The sequence below is a fragment of the Ochotona curzoniae genome, unplaced genomic scaffold (genome assembly GCF_017591425.1).
Source record: "Ochotona curzoniae isolate NIBS_2020 unplaced genomic scaffold, NIBS_Ocur_1.0 scaffold_4505, whole genome shotgun sequence".
NCBI classification, from domain to species: domain Eukaryota; kingdom Metazoa; phylum Chordata; class Mammalia; order Lagomorpha; family Ochotonidae; genus Ochotona; species Ochotona curzoniae.
In genome coordinates, this window is record NW_024467118.1 from 43,188,487 (window position 1) to 43,208,678 (window position 20,192).

Genomic DNA, 20,192 nt, shown 5'->3' on the forward strand with positions numbered 1-20,192 from the left:
AATCCACATTAGCAAAAAGCTGAAAACTGGAGGTAGAGAACAGACAGAAGGTAGAAACTCCATTAGAGCACCAGCATCCTAACCCGTGTAATAACTGCTAGGTCAAATGCTTCGCTAATAAAATGAGATTTTATTATTAAATCAAAATATATGATATCTTCTGAAAATATATGACCAGGTATGAAAAATATCATTATAGAATATTTAAATATCATCAAAATATATTAGAAATAGTGATGAAAATATGCTTCAATCTGTATGTCATTATTTGTTTGGAAAAATATAGTCTTGGAACTAAAAGCAGTTTTAAAAATACATATATATGAAAAATATACTTTGAAAATCAGGAGTTAAGTTTCAAACCCGAGGATGGAGATGATGGAAATTTTCATTACAGTGATTAATGAATTCAATGACTGTTTTTGTCTTTTGAATATTGCATTGTAACTGATTCTTATCTCAAATGTGGTAACTTGAAATGGTGAGAAACCATTTGTGTCACAAGAATGTTTTGAAGGAGCAGGGAGATGTTCTCAGACTCTGTATTCTCCAGTTTTAAAGTAAGATTTATGATGTTCATCTCAAAGTCTTCAAATCCACACTGCCTTGTAGTAGGGAACGCTTTATTCCTTGGCATCAAGTTACCATTGTCATTAAGAAACTCATTCCAGAATTCATGTAAGAGTTCCTTAGGAGCTAAGACTCAGAACCCCAAGCCAGCTGTTCCTGTACCTGTGGAATATAAAGAAAGAACTCAGGTCCCTAGGGAGAGTGTAATTCCAACAGTCAAGTGAGACCCTTCCTTTCTAAAGAGACATGATGGAGTTTATTCTGGAGATATGAAATTATGAAGAAAGTAGACATAATAAATGTATAAATAAATCACTGCTATTGTCCAATATATGGGTGCTAACAAGCAGGTAGTCAGGTGGCAGTTAAGAATTATTGGTATAGAGGTTCCTATTATGCCACACACAAATGTTTTGCCTTCTGAATCAGCTCCCTGATAACACCTGGGAAAAGCAGCAGATGATGTTTGGACCCCTGACACCCACATGGGAGAATTGGGTGCAACTGTGTGCTTGCATTTCCCCATCCCCAAAACCATGACACTCTTTCTCTCTCTCTCTCTCTCTCTCTCTCTCTCTCTTTCTCTCTCTCTCTCTCTCTCTTTCTCTTTCTCTTTCTCTTTCTTTCTCTTTCTCTTTCTTTCTCTCCCCTTTCTATCCCCAGTCTCTCCCTCTCTCTCTATAATTCTGACTTTCAAAATAAACAAATCTTAGAAAATGAAATACTAGTACAGAAACATGCTTTCAGCATTGAGTAGATGTTACATCCTCACAAATAAGTGGCCTATTCAAACTTCCCAAACTTAAGCCCAGAAAAATAAAATGTTTTAACTAGTAATTTTTTTATAAAGCAGCATCATCTTTATTTTGCACATTTTAATTCCAGAACAAAATAAACAACAACCAAAAAATCCACAATACACAATTCAACCCCGTTGTCAAATTAAGGAGGTTGCCTTAAGACACTGGACAGGAGAGAACTAGACCATTATACATGAGGTGGTACAGGGTCACTTGGGGCTGCTACCAGGGAGACAGTATAAAGAAGGCATGAAGGTTCCAAGGAGGAGCTTCTAATCTACTTCTTCCATCCTGGAGGAGTCCCCATCTCCCTCAAGACGGGTTCTGCTATTACTTCATCCTCATCAATGCCTAGGCGTAGCTTGATCAAGCAGTCGATGTGGATGGAGTGGGTCTGGGGGTCCTCAACGGAGACGTCTGAAGACAGAAATGCAGTTTCAAACAGCAGCAGCACCAGATTCTTGACCACTTTATCGTTCTTGTCTGCCTCAGCCTTCTGGCGCAGTTTCTCCATGATGGGATGGTAAGGGTTGATTTCCAGATACTTCTTGGCCATCATGTAGTGTATGGCAGAGTTGTCTCGAAGTGCCTGATCTTTCATGATTTGCTCAATGTTGCCTGTTCAGCTATAGGTGCTGGTCACAATGCAGCTGGGTGAATTCACAAGCCTATTGGAGATTGTCACCTTCTCAACCTTTTAATCCAGGATCTCTTTCATGAGCTTACAGAGGTTTTCAAACTTTTCCTTGCTCTCCTCCATTTTCTTCTTTTCCTCCTCATCTTCAGATAGCTCCAAGCTCTCTTTGGTAACCAACACCAAGCTCTTCCCATCAAACTCCTAGAGCTGTTGCACACAGTACTTATAGATTGGCTCCGTCATGTATTCCTCCTCAAAAACCGCTTCCACACATGCTTCACAAAAGCAGAATTGGCCACCTGCTCTTGGCTTTCACCAGTGATGTAGTAAATGGGCTTCTGGATCTCCTTCATGTGAGAGAAATAATCTGACATTGAAGCTATCTCATCTCCAGACTGGGATGTGTGATAGCATCTTGGGAAGGCGGTGCCATATGGTGGAGTATTCATGGATGCCAAGCTTCAGGTTCTTCAAGAAAGTGGCATAGAATTTCTTGGAGGTATCCTTGTCTTCTGCCAGCTCCAAGAAGAGCTTGAGGCACTTCTTTACAATGTTTTTTTTTTTTTGGCAGAGCACTTTCAAGATCTTGCTCTACTGAAGCATTTTTTGGGAAATGTTCAGGGGCAGTCCTCAGAGTAGACCACACTGTAGATGAAGTTAAGATATTCTGGGATCAGCTCATCAGAGCTGTCCCAGAGGAACACATGCTGGACACACAGCTTAATGTTGTCATTGTTCTTGTTCCCAAAGAGGTCAAAGAGAGCACAGTGAGGAATGAAAAGCAATGCCCTGAATTCTAGCTGCCCTTTTACAGAAAGGTACTTGACTGCCAAGTGGTCTTCCTAATCATTGGTCAGGTTCATAGAAATCCTCATATTCCTCCTGGGTGATGTCATGGGGGTTTCTGGTTCCAGTGGGCTCGGTCTTGTTCAGTTCTTCCTGATTAACATATTTCTCCTTGATCTTCTTGGTTTTCTTTTCCTTATCCTTGCTGATATCTTCTTTGTCAGAGCCCACATCCTGGGTTGTGGGGCTTCTCCTCACTCAGCTTCCTCCTGTTTCTCCCCCTTCTCTTCCTCTTGTTCATCATCACTAATTTCCTTTTCTCATTCCTTCAAGTAGAGGGTGATGGGATAGCCAATGAACTCCAAGTACTTCTTGAATATCTCTTTAACCTACCCCACCCCCCCATGTACTTGGTCTGATGATCTTTAAGATGCAGGATCACTTTGGTGCCTCAACAAATGGGCTCACCATGATTGGTGAACACAGTAAATGAGCCCCCAGCAGAAGTTTCCCAGGAATACTGCTCATCATCATTGTGTTTTGTGATCACAACCTTCTCAACCACCAGGTAGGCAGATAAAAAAATAATACAAAAACAAAAACTTCCCAATCACAGAGATGTCTGCACCAACCTTAAGAGCATCCACAGATGCCTAGGTGCCTGATTTGGCAATGGTTCCCAAGTTGTTAATGAGATTGGCTTTACTTATGCCAATGCCTGTGTCCACCAGAATCAGTGTGCACTGCTGATGTTCAGCTCCTTCCCGTTGTCTAATTTGGATAGGTCTGTCAGGCTCTCCTAGTGAATCTTGTCCCAAGCGTCAGATGAATTGGAGATTAATTCCCACAAGAAGATTTCCTTGTCGGAATAGAAGGTGTTGATGACAGACACGAGTTGGGCGATTTCTGCTTGGAAGGCAAAGGTCTCCACCTCCTCCTCCCCATGGTGCACTTCCTCAGGTACCTTAATGAGAAAGGGCTGCAAACACTAGAGAACATTGGTTGGGGGCCCACTAACAACTCTCTTGTGGCTCAAGGCAGTGCAGGTGTGATTCGAGAACTAGTATACATATATTTTTAATCACTACTATTGTAGAACCTCAAAATATGAAAATCTGCTTTGCTAATATGCAAGCCTATCACTGACAGCAAAGTGTTGCAAGAAAGCAGTTTATCTTGCAATGAGTAGAGCAGAGTCCAGGGAGCTGTCACTTGCACCTGTTCTCTGAAACTACTCTTTATGTCTACAGCCATACCATACTGAATGTGCTTGATCCCATCTGAAGCTAGCCTGGTTCGTACAAATTCTCACCAATGAAATTTGGCAGAATGATAAGGAGGATCGAAGGAAGAGAAAGAACAAAGGAAGGACAAAAGGAGAGAAAAAGGGAAGAAAAAAATAGAATATAATACTTTATACTTTTTCATGTCTATAGTCTAGCAAATTAACAAAGTTTAGATGTATTTGGAAGTTATGTGGTAGCATTGATTTCTTCAATCACTTTGAAACAAAATCTCCCAACTTGACATGGTTGGACTTTGAAAGAGGTTTAATTTGCACTAAACAAACACGGTGAGCCTTGGAATTTTTCATTTTAAAGTTTTGATTAATATTCTAAGGCAAGAATCTGACCTATTGTTATTTTCACATAGGAATTTGAAAGTTTTTTATTATTTACATAGGCCTATATATTAAATATTTAGGATTTATTGGCTCTGTCTTAACTACTTAATGCTACCATTGTACTGTTAGAGTAACTGTAGCAGACATTTAAACAAATAAAGATTGTCTATGTTCCTGTAAAATGCTATTTTCAAGAGAGGGAGTTGTGACAGTTTGTTCCCAATGGCTGTAATATGCTGAACTCTTTTTTTTTGAGACTAGGGAGAAACCAAATGTGGTATTCTATTTCATCTCTCTAACTAGAATGAATGCTCAAAACCTAAGGCAGATGTGCAGAAATTTTCATGTAGAAATAAGGGACAAAAGGAACCATCATAAATCCAATTTAATCAAGTGAAAACCATAATGATTTATCCCTTCATACCCAATAGGATTGCTCTAATAATTTAGAAAAATAAAAATAATCCAGAGTACAGTCACTTTTAAATTTGTCTACCACAAAGTGAAAAAACAGGATCTAACAAACATTATGCCTCCTGAATATTGATAAAATCTTATATTGCTATATAAACTGAAGGTAGGAATGAAAGGTAAAGACTCTTATACAAATTTGGGTACAGATGTTGTCATGATCAAACTGATTGTGGTATCAGTGAATGTTCAAGTTTTTTTTTTTTTTTATCAAGCAATAATTGACAGTGTGTGGTGAGAGTGTTATTTGCTTTTGTGGTCAAGTGAAATCTACTGAAGATAAAATTTTCTCAAATCTGAAAATTCAAACTAATTTTGCAAAATGCCATTATAAGCTAAATAAATAATATAAAATCAGAAGTCACTGAGACCTCTGGCAAAACACTTCTAATCATAGAAAATGAACTAAGTCATGAAGCCATCCCACACATCAATGACGGAATGCAGCACTGATAAAAGTCAAGCTCAAGGGGAAGGCAAGAACGTGTGATGAATTAGTTTTAATAATAGTTGCTGATCAATAATTTTGCAAATGAAAATGAAGAAGTGAAAATATGACAGTTCATGACATTGTTTCCATAAATTAATTAGGGAAGTGGGAATCACTGCCCATGATTGAGAGGGAAGTTATCACCAGGGAAGAATCAATTTAATAATTGCAAATGCTCAAGAATAATAATGTTGTCCATACCAGAATGTAAATTTCCTAGGGAAAACAGAAGGGTACAAGAGGATTTTAAATGATGTAGTTGTTGGTCAGGAAAGCCTTGACTACTTCTGTTTCTGTTAAAAAATACAAGGAAGTATGCTACAACAAGTATATTTTCAGATATAGAAAAATACAAATAAAAGGATGTTGGGATTTCCAGTATCATTGTAATATTACAGTGATTCTTATACCCTCCCTATCTTGTGACACTTCCACTAATTCAAATGTCTTTAAATCTGCTGATTTTCATCACGTTTTAGCTTTTCAATGATGCAGATATTTAATTTTTACTTTCATTTTGACTACAAACTAAACTAAAATAGTGAGCTTCAAGTGACAGCAAGGTGACACTTGGGAAACAAAACTGAGTATTCTGATTTAGACTTTATACTGAATCAGTCCCTCCCAATCAGGAGTTTATCATTTTTGATAAATGTGAAATATAATTTCCTTATTGTTTCTTTCATTCCTTTGTACCAACTGTCTGCAAGCATGTTTTACATAAGAAGTTTACAAATTTTACTTGAATTGAAAACAAAAATATACTTGAAATTGGCCACTTACAAATTAAAACATCTGGATGATGATATTTTTTCGTAAAATATAAGTACTTTCTTTTTTATTTTGAAGTAAAACAAAACAAAATCCCAAGTAGAAATAGGCAACAGATGTTTTCCTCTTGTGGAGTATACACAGCTGATTTTATACTGTCAGTCCTATGCAACACATGGTGTCATGCTTTGTGACATAGCCATAGAACAATCCTAAGCCACAGAACATGGATGAAATGACAGGTAGAGGATCTGTGATAAGGTGAAAAACAAAACAAAACAAACAAACAAACAAAAAAACACCTCTTCGTATTTGTGTGTTCACAAATACTATTTTACCCTGAGCACAATCTTCATTGAAAAGCATCCAGTGTTTTATAGTATTGTGGCAGGAACAGAAAATGGCTGTTATAAAGCTGTGTTTGCAACATGATGAGCACAAATAACCAGAAGTAAGGCACTGTAGAATCAAATAGATATATTTCTATGAAAAAAAACACAAAACCTTCAGCTGATTACTGGTAACTGAATCAAAAACAATATTGAGGCAGGAAAGAATAAGAATTTAAATACATATCTGAAGAAGCTATCATAATTGTTTACTGAAATCTTTGCACACATGTTATTGTATTAGAAACAGCATAAAAAATGATTCTACAAATCAGTTGGATTGTAATATAATGAACCAAATGGCTTGCTGAAATTTTGGATCAAATCCAGTTCAAGAGCCACTATTTAAATTGATAGTGACAGCTCATTCTGAGGGAAAAAATGTTATTTCCAAATGATTGATATGAACTCAAAGGGGTGTGAAGAACTATAGTGTACTTGGTGCATAGGAGTTGTGACAGGTTGGCACATCTCTAATTCTGATTTAAAACAAGCCAAGGCACTGTAGTTTCTAATGCCATTTAGCTTATATACCACATTAAATTTTTTTTATTCACTAGAATTTTGTGCAGAGTGAAAGATGCCAAAAAATTAAATCTAAAATTCCTTTTTGAATGAGATTGACATGCTATTGGCTAAAACTATTTTCAATGTTTTATTTCTAAAATAACAGGAAATAAACTCTTGCTTATTAGTTGAACTTAACCAATACTTTGTAAATGCTGTTCTCCAGTTTTCAAATAAGAAGTGCTTCAGGTAAACAAGAACGAAGGACCTCTGCAATGAAACATAGCATCAAAGTTTGACAACTCCATGGTACAACAAGTGGGGCAGGATGATAGCACAATTCTTAAACTGTGCCACTTGGGGCAGGTGCACACTGTCACAACAGAGTCAGGACCTATGGTAAGACAAGTGGGCCAAATTCACATTATCAGCACGATTCTTACACTGTGCCACTTTGGAGGCAGATACACATTTTAATTTCTGAAATGTATTCCCACAAAGACCAATTTTTACTAATGTGAAAAATAAATAGAATTTAGGTGATTTGTAAAATTGTATATAATTCTATTTTTTATAAAGATTCCTGTGCCACAATGAAACACCAACTTACTGATATCCTTTTCACTAGCTTGCTTCCTAATCTGTTTAAGATAATTAGTGACTTGTATCATTTCACTCATCAGCATTTTAGGCTTTATTTATCCATTTATTTACTTATTAAGTCTTATGTCTAAAAGTCCTATTCCACAATCAAGGATGGGAAAACCCCCTTTTTTTTTCTTTTTCAGAATAAATGAAAAGGACTGTTACATGATTAAATAGTTACTTATCTAAGCAGATAAAGAGAGAGAGATCTTGAGAGAGAATCTCCCATGTGCTGGTTGCTCCCCAAAGCTGAAAACTGGGCAATCCATTCGAGTCCTCAACAAGAATGATAGGGGTCCAAGTATTTGAACACTAATCTACTGCTTTCCAAGGCATGTTAACAGGGAGCTGCATTGGAGTTGGAACAGCAAGCAGTAGAACCAGTGCTGGGAAGGAGTTACCAATATTGCAGGCAGTGGATTAATCCGCAGTGCCACAACACTTGCTCCACATTAAATACTTTTAAATAAATCATGGACTATACTAAGTATTTGTGGATTTCTATCATACTATTTTCTCCTTCAACAAATCTCCTGCATTTTATAGCAATTGCATTTATGTTCAAAAAAATCAACATTTCCAAAGGGAACTTGTAAAATGCTTACACAGTACATTAAGGAAGAAAATAAGCCTATATATTGAAAAAGATGCATGTTTCATCTTTTTCAGCATATTAACTTATTAATATGCCAGCACAGATTAAGAAAATCGTATTTTACTGCTAGAAATATAGAATAGAACACTTTTAGGTTGAAGTGTAAGATTGTTCTATTACCTTGAGTTGCGAAATTAGGAAGAAATGTCAATGAGAGAAAATCATAAATCATTAACACAGGCAATTCAAAATGGAGCAAATACTGAAGACCAATGTATAACTGATTTAATTTAAAGTCAAACACTTTAAAATACAAAAGTCCAATATTTTGGTTTTTAGCTTCTTCTTATTCCACGTTTTACATCCTTTTTAAATTGCATACCAATTACATAAATCATCGATTCTACAAAGGCCACTGCATTACTCATGCTCCCACACATAGGCACATAATACTAATTTTCTCATTGCTGGATAATTCTAGTTAAAATAAATATCAAGCTTAGTCGCTGCTTGAAAGTTCACTGTTATGTGTTTACCACTTTACAGCAAATAATCTTTTGTTTCTTTTTTGGATTTCACAACCAACTTTAATCAATATAATCTGAGCTTTGAGATGCATGAAAACAAATCACAGAATACAGCAAGGAGAAAAAAATATCATCTGAGCATGTAAAGTCTGAGCTTGAAGTAGAAATATTCAACCTGAACTTTAAAAAGCAAGTGTGATAGGCGGTGAGTTAGATTTTCTGTAAGAAGACATAAGCCATCTTCTAACCTGTACAAATTCACCAGACAAGTCAAATTTCCATTGACCTTGGCAATGTCTGAAAGGAAATATATTCATGAAGATCAGCTCTACTGGAATTAATCTTTTTATTGGTAAAATAAAAATGATGTTTCTCCCTTCAAAAGAAGACATATTTTGACTTCTGTTACCTACTGTATCCTTGGGGCAGAGAAGCCAGTCACTGTAGCTTTGTAGTCTTAAAAAAAATCTCATTTACTCTTTGTCACAGTCAGTCAGTCATGGAGTATCAGTGCAGTGAGACAGTGTAACAATCTATGTTCCCTTTAATCTCTCTTCCTGAGACTACAAAGAAGCCTTTAAGTATTCAGTGACCTTTTACATTTCATGTTGTAAACATTTTATTTCATTCTCTTAAGCATGTATAGATGAACAAAGCTTTAATCCCCAACCCCATTCATCTTTAATTTTTACTTAAGCTAAGACTGAGCAAAATATTTATTGACAAAATATTTCAGCTTATTAATTAAAATTTCAGGGCAAAAGCCTCATGAAAATGAAAAAAGCAAGTTTAAAAAGTTCTTAATCTATTTTTAAACTTTTTTTTCTTTTTAAGACATTTGAAAATTAAGAAATGTTGTGATGATAATACAGAGAATAGTTGCGTCCCCTCTATCAATAGCCTCATACTATTGGTAACTTGCAATAATATGGTCTATTGGTTACAATTATTGAACCAAAATAATACCTCAATCATGAACTTTATAGCTAACTTACTTTAGATTTTAACCAGAGTCCTTCTTCTTGCTACAAATTTCCATCCAGCATAATGCTGACATGAAGTAACCATGTTATTTAATCTTTTCCTGACTGGATCAAGTTTTCTAACTTTTCCAGTTTTCCATGCCCTACAAACTGTGAAAATGAGAATGTCCTTCAATTGTAATTTTTCTAATATTTTCCTGGTGATTACATAGGAGTGATAAGGAGGAAGAAGATCCAGACTATTGCAATACTTCAGAGTTCTATTGTACAGTCCTGTGAATACTGAAAATGATATCAAACTTTACATAAGCTAATATGGATGACACTCAAAACCTGAATTTTGAATAAAAAAGGTGGAACCAAATTAGTCTATACTGTTTCACCTGCATAAACCTGTAGAAGTGGCTGAATGCACCTGTGATGCTCAAAATCAGAATGCTGCTTTACTTGGAGGCCGCAATGACTGAAAAATCCAATGCAGGTTTCTATGAGTCTGTGCATGCCTGCTTTCGTTATCTAAATGCTACTTAAATAGAATATTTAGGTAGTGAAAAGTCCTTCATTAAGACTACACTTAAAATGTATTCATTTCTATGCATGGTTAGTGATATTTCAATAAAATGTTTACAAATAGAAACAATGTACCATTGTATCAGGAATTACTATTTACATAGCCCAAACAGTAAGATATGGAAATATTTTAGCATGCTAGGCAAGCTGACAAAAAATAACATCAACAACAAACTCTGAGTTCTAAAACAGCAATTCACAGTAATTACTCAGTAATCTGTAATCTATAGCACTATTGAAATGCATGTTCGTCTTTAATAAAAAGAGGTTACTGGTTCCTTTCATATTACTTTGCATTCGCATACCTGCTTCTATAAGCTACTCTTTGGTGAAGTTCTCACATGTAGTATACTCTACCTGCTAGAATTACTGTTTTTCTCTTCTTTTTTTATATTTAATTTTATAATGTGAACATATTTTATGCATTTCACAATTCAGATTTAGAAGCAAATGATACTTTACACCTCCTTTTCCTCCTTCCCAGGTTCCCACCATTTTTCTCTCATTTTTCTGAAAAATTTTACAATGACATACTTTAATTTCCCTTAATAATTCTAGGCTTTAAGCTCCATTAGGTGAAAATTTCAGCATTAAGTAGAGAAAAAAGGCATTCCTCAACCATACTAAGACTGTTGAGATAATCAAAATAAAACTGTTTGTATAGAATCTAGTTTTTATATAAAGATCCATTTTATTTTTGTTGGAAACTCAGATATATAGAGAGGAATAGAGACAGAGAGACAGAGAGGAGGTGAGACAGATATACAGAGAGGAAGATCTTCTGTCTGGTGATTCACTGCCCAAGTGACCAGAACAGTCAGAGATGAGCCTATCTGGTGCCAGGAACCAGGAACTTCTTCTGGGTCTCTCATATGGGCACAGGGTCCCAAAGCTTTAGGCTGTCCTGGACTGATTTCCCAGGTCATGAGCAAGGAGCTGGATGGGAAGCGGGGCCACTGGAATTAGAACTGGTACCCATGTTGGATCCTGGCGTATTCAAGGCGAGGACTCTAGCCATTAGGCTAACTCATGGAGCCCAGAATACAGCTTTTGTATTCTGTATTTGTATACTACAGATCAGGGAAAATAGTTGGTATTTTTCTTTTTGTGATTTGCTTGCTTTGTTAAGCATAATGGTTTCCAGTTTAGTCACAAAAGATAGTATCTCATTCATTTTATGGCTGCATAGTATATCAAAGTTTATATTAATCACATTTTCTTTATCCAGTCATCCATTGATGAAACTGGGTAAATTACATATCTTAGCTATCATGAAATGAGCTGCAATAAATATGTACAAGTAATTTGTACCCATTTTTAATGGGTAAATAAATAAAAGAATAATGAAACTAAAACCTAGTTTCATCATTTTCTCATATATTTAAACATTTGGAGTAGCTATGGAATCAATGGCGCCAAAATCCTAGAAAACAGAAACATAAATAAATCAGCAAAAGGAACCAAAACAATGACTTTGTACCTGGCGAAAGTTTATAAATCTTGAGTTTGTCAAGAAGAGAGATAAATGCACAGATGCACCTTCATTCACAAACATATTTTAGGAAATACGAAATGTATATTGTTAACATAAAGCGTACATCAAGTTTAATCTACAGTGGTGACATAGAAGCAAAAGATAATTATTATTGCTGAGAAAGACAATGTTACACATAATTTTATGACTTATAAGTATAGATTAAGCATTATGGTCTCATGATAAATGCATCAATGTGGATAAAAGGTATGAAAAAGCTTCTGATTTCTGATAACTTCAATATTAATGGTAATGTTAGAAATATTATTAGACTCAGCAGGATGGAAAAGTGTAATGAATATTATTAAGGTGTTAGTTTTCTAAAATTAAAAACTAACTTGCACAAGGGCTGTTATTCCTTTTAGGATTACTAAAGCAAAATAGGGTTCACACAAATACCTAATTCAGTATTTTTTTAATTAAATTTCAGTCCAGAGATATCTCTTTCTAAAATAAAAGTCCTTGATGATTATTTTATATTGTTTAGGTCATGTATAACAAGATTTTATGAAATCTAAGTACATGCACAGATCTCTGGTGTTGGGAAGAGGCTGGTTTGTGGTATGTTAACATATTTAAAGGAAGGGATGATTCTCATAAATTTTAATCAATTTCTCAATAACATTTTCGAAATTGATATTTTCATAATCTTCCAGGAAGCTTAAAAAAGATGATACTTCCTGAAATTTTGTTTGGACACTGGTATAAGCACACATTTAGCAAATGTTGAGCTGCAGAAGAACTATTACCCTACCGTGAAAGTTGACGAGCTTAACACTGAAATGATTTGAACTGAGATACATCCAACCTATCTGCACAAAACACCATGGGTGGAGCCCGAGGCAGCGCAGCCAAAATCAACCTGAAATAATGGTTTTGAATTTACTTTGCTGCATGATTGACTTAAGAATTGAGTTCACAAAGTTCTTTTTCATGTGACATGGATGAGTTGGCTTTACCTGGAGCATTTTTGAGAAAAGATATAAAATGATGTTTGCCTAAACCTTCATGAAAACTTTAGAAAGTTCTGTCGAGAATTTTGAAGAAAAAAAGAGAAGTGACTAAGAATGCCAAATGCCACAAAATAATTTAAACAAAGGCCACAATGAAACTGTTTTGTAACTCAGTGACAAAAATCATTGATAACTTTGTTAAAAAAAAAGAAAAACCTTTCAGTTTAGGATTGGATGCTAGCCTTGGATTAAAAGTGCAAGTGAAGAAGTGCATAAAATATGAAAATAGTCCTGAAGAGTAAAGATTTCCCTTTAAAAAAAAATCACTTTACTGAAAAAAGAAGAAAGAAAAAAAGAGTTATGAAGTCATAATAGGCTTTATGTTTAAGATGTTTCATTCTTAGTAATCACTTTTATGTGATGTATGTGTGTGTGTATATATGTATATATACTCACACATTTGAACATGAGAATATAGAATAGTCAAAGCAGAAAATCAATGTAATTTCTTGGCTCAAGTTATAGGAAGGAACAAAATCCAAAGCTATATATAGACATGCATTTTTTCTGACTAGAAAGAAGACCTCTCTGGGAAAAGCAAAATGACTTGGTTAATCTATGAACCACATACCTAAAAACCCAAAGAGCTTCAGAGAGTAACTTGATTGATTGACAAGTATGATGATGAATTCAAAAGCATAAGAAAATATGTTCAGAAAAGCTTATGATGTTATTAGGAGAAAATTTGTTGCAGATCTTATAATATCTGTCTTCTGAAATATTTGCAAGTGTGAATGTTGCTATCATACTGGTATTGTAGTAAAAACATCTGTTCACAATAGTCAATTAGCTATGTAGTTAAAGAGAGCTATCCAAAAGAACTTTCACATTCATACATAAACAGTGCTCTTTGGACTTCACTATATTTCAAAATTTAAATTCTAAACCAGTTTTCCATAATTCTGCTTTAATGAATTAATTGAATGTGCAATGATAATGTCAACATTTATTTGTACTGATTTAATTGTCTAAGCTAATATTAGGAACTCTTGGGAGAAATGATACTAAGACAGGATTTGGCACTCTTGATTGTATCTCTTCAGGTATGAAGAATATATTTCATAGCACATTGAAACTTCTCAAGAAGGAAAAGAGGGCAAAAAATATTAAATAAGGGGAAGTGTGGACGTGCTAGAAATAGGAATAGTTCCATTTCAGTTGGTAGCAGTGAATGAATAGCAGTGAAAAGGATAAAAAGCTGAAATCAGGGCATCCTGTATTAAAATGTGATAAGTGAAAAAAAATGTAACAAATTCTTGCGTATAGCAGTGCTTATTGATTCCAAGACCCAATTTCCTATGATTAGCAGTTTCTGGTTGCAAAGCTCCTGTTTAATACTTTCCTTTTGTGTGTGAGAGTTTAAACTATTGGATGGTTTTAACAAGTAAAATACAGCAACAGACATAACATGTCATTTAGTTACCCTTTCTTGCTGAAATTCCTTCTCTCTTTTAGAGAAGCGATTTGTCATAATTTGACCTACCACATGATGGAGTTAATACTACAATCAATTGTTATCTGCAGTCTAAAAGTCAACAGACTTGAGACATGCTAAAATCCACTTGAATGAACTTGGAAGGAGGTATTTCCCATGTAACGTTGAGAAAACAAGCAAGTAATGTTCTTGTAAATCGGATTTTTTTTAAAGAAAAAATATTTAAAGTTTTGACCTATTCATAAAATGTTTTTGATACTATGGTTAAATTTAGTACAGATTATAAAAAAGTTAACACTGAAATTTTCAACAGAAACCTAGTTAAGACCAAATAGAAAAATATTTAAGAAAACAGCAGCAAGCCATTTATTTTTATGAGATTAACACATAAAGAAAATACACTCACATATCCTACTGAAAATCTCAGTTCTGTCACCAATAACATAAAAGTAAAAGTTCAAAGATTGTGCATGACTTTATAAACAATTAAAATTTTTAATGCAAATGACAAGTCTAATCTTGTTTATCTAACCAGAACAATTCAAGTTTTAAAACAACTGTTGGTATACTTTTTAGTGTCTGAACATTTTAAAAACTAAATAGGGGTTTTAAAAATTGCCTGTAAAGGCATTATGACACCATGAGTTAAGTCACTTATTAAAATACCTACATCTCATGCCAGTTCTAGTCCTGGTTCCTAAATTTCATCTAGGTTTTTACTGACACATCCTAGGAGGCAACAGGTAATGGCCCAACAAATGGATTCCTGCCACCTAAATAGGAATCTGAAAAATGTTCTGGATTTCAGCCCTTCTACTCTTACAGTCTACCTTTGTATGGAGACATTTAAGAAGTAAGCCATTGAGTAAAAGATCTCTCTTCCTTGTTTATTCTCTCTCTTTCTCTGTCTGCCTTTCAAGTAGATGAAAATAAATATTTTTTTTAACTCAGGATGAAATTCCTAGAAGAGAATAGCATCAAAAAAGAAAAAACATGTTGAAAAAGACATCTTTTTCCCTAGCTGTGGGCCACAGCCTAGGTTGAATTATATCTAGACTAGTGTTACACTGCTGGGAGAAAAGTAGCTAATAGTGGGCAGGCGTCCTGGACCTGGCTAATGCCAAATCTGTGTTAAGCATACCAGTGTTCCAGCATAGTTGACTAGACTATTTTATTTTTATTTTTTCTTTTCTAAAGATATGTTGGGTGTGGGGAGTGTACCAGGTCTGTGAGCCTAAGCAGCCAAGGATGTGGCAGGGCCCAGTTCACCTGGCCTGGGTCCTTAGGCCTACATACACTATGGCTGCTGGGTTTGTGTGGGGTCGGTGGAGTCCAGGCTGCCTAGACTTGGGTCCTTAGGCATGCCTGTATGTTAGGTACCAGGTCCTTGAGCCCCGAGGGAGTGGGATCTGGCAGAGTCTGAGCTGCCTGACCTAGATTTTTTTGGCCTACCTGCATGGTGAGTCCATGAGCTCTCAGAGTGAGGGATCTGGCAGTGTCTGGAAGGAATCATGGGGTGTCCTCAGTGGAAAAACTGGAGCAGTGGATAGCAGACTCAGATGCATATGGAGGATATAGCAGCCCATTTGAGCCTGCAGAGGATATCAGGTACCATAGCAGAGGAAGGATAATGGAACAAATTGAACAAGTACCCAACCAAAGGATGACAGTAAATATCTGAGAGGATCAAGACTTTAAAGTTGATTATGTCAGTCAGCGGACATTGGAAGGATTTCCTCATCCTTGGATTGGTGAGATTTACAGCATTTCAGAATTATAGAAACCACTTAAGCAGAACCCTCAGAACATGCACATTGAAGACCCTGGGCTGATATATGGTGGCCGCTAACCATCCCTGGGTACTCAGGTGGTTAGAAGCTTGGGCGTGGCTTTTCCCCTTGTCCCTCCCCTTCCCCCAGATATAGGAGGAGGAAAAAGAAAATTTGTAAACAATAGTCTTACCACTTTCCCTAACCCTTGACCCTTCCCAACTTGATCAACTATGTAAACATCATCAAAAATAGAAATTAAAAAATAATAACCCTTTTATGTTTTCTCTAGGGCCTTCTTTGTTGGATAGCTAAAAACCTGCTAAAATCCTATGAGTAAAGACCTTAATAAGTTAGATATTTCAAATAAAATTATCAGAAATGTAGGGTTTTTTGGGTTTTTAGATAAAATGAAATAATAAAAAAGAATAAACTGTATTAAACGAACACAATATTTTAAACACACTAGAGAACAATTAAAAATAGTGAGAACTTTAGCTGTTAGCCAACTGCGCCAGGTCCTCCACTGTACTTTTAATTTGTTCCACTGTATTCTTCATTTTTAATACACCAGCTTTTATTTGATTCATTTCCTATGTGACAAATTCCTTAAATTTCTTGATTGCCTGTATTACATGCTTCTCATTATTGATAAGAAGCTTTATAACAAGAATTTTGAATATGGTATCCTCCATTTTCTCTGTGTCTTCCTCAGTCTATTCTAAGGTTGGCAAAGGTCTATTCTAAGGTTGGCAAAGGATTTTGCTCCTTTACAGGAGAGTCTTCAATAACATTCATTGTTCACTTGACAGACTATTTTTTACTCCTGGTCATTGTACTTCTTATTAGCAGGTTCTTCTCCTTGGGACAGGTTGCTAAGTTGTGTCACCCACAGGTCCTTAATACAATTTTACTTATTGTCTTCGGTACACAGCTCTTTGTACTCACTTGTGCCATTCCATCCAGTGAGTTTCGGGTTTGGGTTCTTACATTAGACTCCTACCATGGTCTCTGTAGCCACTGCATTTGCCTCACCACTCTCCACCTCCTGTGATACCATGCTGAGGCTGCACTGTTGTTTGTATGACTTTTCTCCCACTTCCTGTTCTAGCAGTTCCCAGGATTAGGGAAATACCAGGCATTCTGTATGGCTGGGTTGCTAGTTGTGCTGATCTTGCTGGAACCTGTTGGCTGTTAGGTCTGGGTGCCACATGGACCTATTTTGTTCCATATGATGCTACAGTTGGTAATATCTTCCCTGTGGGACTAGTGCAATGCACTGATCTCAGTGAGTTTGCTCCCAGTTCAGCACATGCGCAGCTCATTGTTGTTCCTGCAGTCTTAATGCCTTTGCTACACTGTACAAAAGGGCACCTGATGTGCCACTACTAGAGTTCTTGATCTGCTGGCCGTAATGTCTAAGGGTTATCTGGAAATATCTTGTGGAACCTGTAGGATGCCACATTTTTGCAATTCACTGAACCAGCAATGCATTTACTTCCAACTCAGTGCAAGCTCAGTCCTGTCCATAGTCTTTGTCTCTCTAGACACAATGGCACCAGATTTAGCTCTAGAGAACAGACTAGTCTATGAATTCCACCCTGTTTCCGCACTTCCCATCTGGGACCTGTCACTCTGTCTATGCTCCTGGTAAAATCAGAGACCAGCAGGATGTGCAGTTTTTTATCTGGGTTCACCTCCTGAGCTCCTGGTGAATGTTGCTTCCCACCTTGATGCTGGTGGAGTTCTATCAGTGCAATTCAGATCGCCGCTTGCTGAATGCCACTGGTGTATTGGGTCACTACAACACCACACCTTTGTTTCTACTGCTTTCCTGTGTCTGTCAGTCTTCAGGTGCCCCTCTGCTGTCATTCTGTCCTCTCCTACTTCCTGGAATGTGCCTTCTCTGCTTCACATTGGGTAACATTTCTCTATTTAAATGTGTCCTTACTCTATTCTGTCATCTTGATTCTCCCAACAATTCTTGATAATGTTGACAACATATTTTCTTTACAATTTTGTTAAATACAAGACAGGAAACTTATTTTTAAGCATCCACATCCAAAAGATATCTTACAAATAATAAATGGAAAACATACTTAAACCATGCTTATTGTAGTATAAAACTTGAAAGTCATGCAAATTTTTTTCCATAATATGCATTTTTCAATGAACTTGTTGAAGACCCCTATTATATATTGGAGGACAATCAATGAGAATATACAAGGATATAAACATTCTGCAGATCAGAGAAGTCATTTTGAAAGTAAGAATTTAAATGTCTGTATATTGTTTGATTTTTGAATGGTAGCAGATGTGATTTCCTTTCTATGGTGTTTCACTAAAAAATAAAAGGAAGCTAATTTTTTCATGGCCAAATTCAGATTTGGCCATGTAACCATAATTTTTGAAAAAATGCATTTTTTTCAATTATAAAATACTTACAGGATTTCAAATTATTTTTGAATTTGACAATTTTTGACACATACAAAGTAAATTATTAAAAATAAAGGATAATGTATAGGAAGAGGCAACAAAGCATGAAGAATATATTAATAGATTTCTCCCCAAATAGAATTGCCTCAATTTCTGATTCATATAATTCATTTGCAAGTTGGGTGCCCTTGGGCCAATCCTATAAATTCCCCAATTACCATGTCCCTTACCTGCATTACATGGATGTGTATAAATTTTTAACTACAGTTCATGTAAATTCATTAACACAAAATCCCAAAACTGTACTAAGGGCACATCACCAGTAATGACAAGATGTGTCAAGATTTTCTGTTCTGATATTTTTAAATTATGAAAATAATTTTAGCTTAAAATAAAATGGGAAAATTAGACTTCAAATCTCACTCACCTATGGTTTTTATAAAGGTAATATGTCATTTATCCTTATTATGAACATATATTAGATATTTTTATCAAATGTTTAAACCCTTAGAAATTCTCTTAAGAATTTTTAAATTTAAAAATTAAGATGCATTGTTCATTTAGTTCCTTAACCTGGATTTTATTGAGTTCATCTAAATATGTCAAATCTTAGTGATTTAACACAAATAATATTGATAAAAGGAGCTTTACATGAAATTGTGAGTTACCTCAAAAAATATTGTCTTGAGATAAGCATCTGTCCTAGCATTTAAGTTACCTATTTTATAGCCATATCTCACATCAGGGTGTTTGGATTTTAGCTCACTCTGCTTTCTAATTCCAGTTTCTTAACTACTGAATACACTGGAAGGTAGCATGTGATTCCTCAAGTAAATGGTTCCTACTATGCACATGGAACACCTGAGTTATTTTTCTGGTTTCCATTTTTATCCTAGACTAATCTTGGGCATTATAAGTGTTTGCGATAAATAGTGGGGTTCAGGTTTGTTAGAATCTGGGCTAAACATTTTTGGTTCTATTTTAACAAATACTTCTTCCCTGTATTTCCTTTTCCTCCATCTTCAGCTCCATCAACAGCCTCAACCCAAAAGCCAGTTGCGTAAATATATCAGCATAAGTTTATAAGCTCTACTGAGTTGTGCTTTGAGAAAACAAAAGCCAGGGAATGCAATGCAGTTGTGGCTGACATGTAAACATTTAATATGTCCATGTACAGATTTAAAGGAAACTGGCACACAAAAAATTAACAAAGAAGTTTTTTTCAGTAGATAGGCTTTCGTAGGAACTTTCTTACATTTGGAAAATTGGGTGTTAGCAGAATATCAATAAAAACGAAACATAATTTTTATTAGCACTAAACTTAGCTTGTTGATGGTATACAGTGTAATATACTTTCCATAATGCTAACTGTAATGGCTCTTTAAATGAGCAGCCTGAGTAACTGCTTCTCAATTTATTGTCAATGGCTGTTAGATTACACAGTTAACTAACACTTATCTGGATAACTACATTTTATTGTTTTTATTTGAAATATTAATGCCTGAAAACAAAAAATGAAACTAAATGGGATTATAAAATTGAGAAATTTAATCTAAAGACAATGATGCTTATTTCTTGAAGATACACAATATGAAATGTCTTCAAAAACGTAACAAAAAAACCAGATAAAAACTATGTGT

The 20,192-nt window shown here is 35.4% G+C and overlaps 1 pseudogene; it reads right to left on the reverse strand.

The window, feature by feature from the left end:
* Positions 1 to 1,647: 1,647 nt before the first annotated feature.
* Positions 1,648 to 15,805, reverse strand: LOC121146390 (annotated as a pseudogene).
* Positions 15,806 to 20,192: the final 4,387 nt, after the last annotated feature.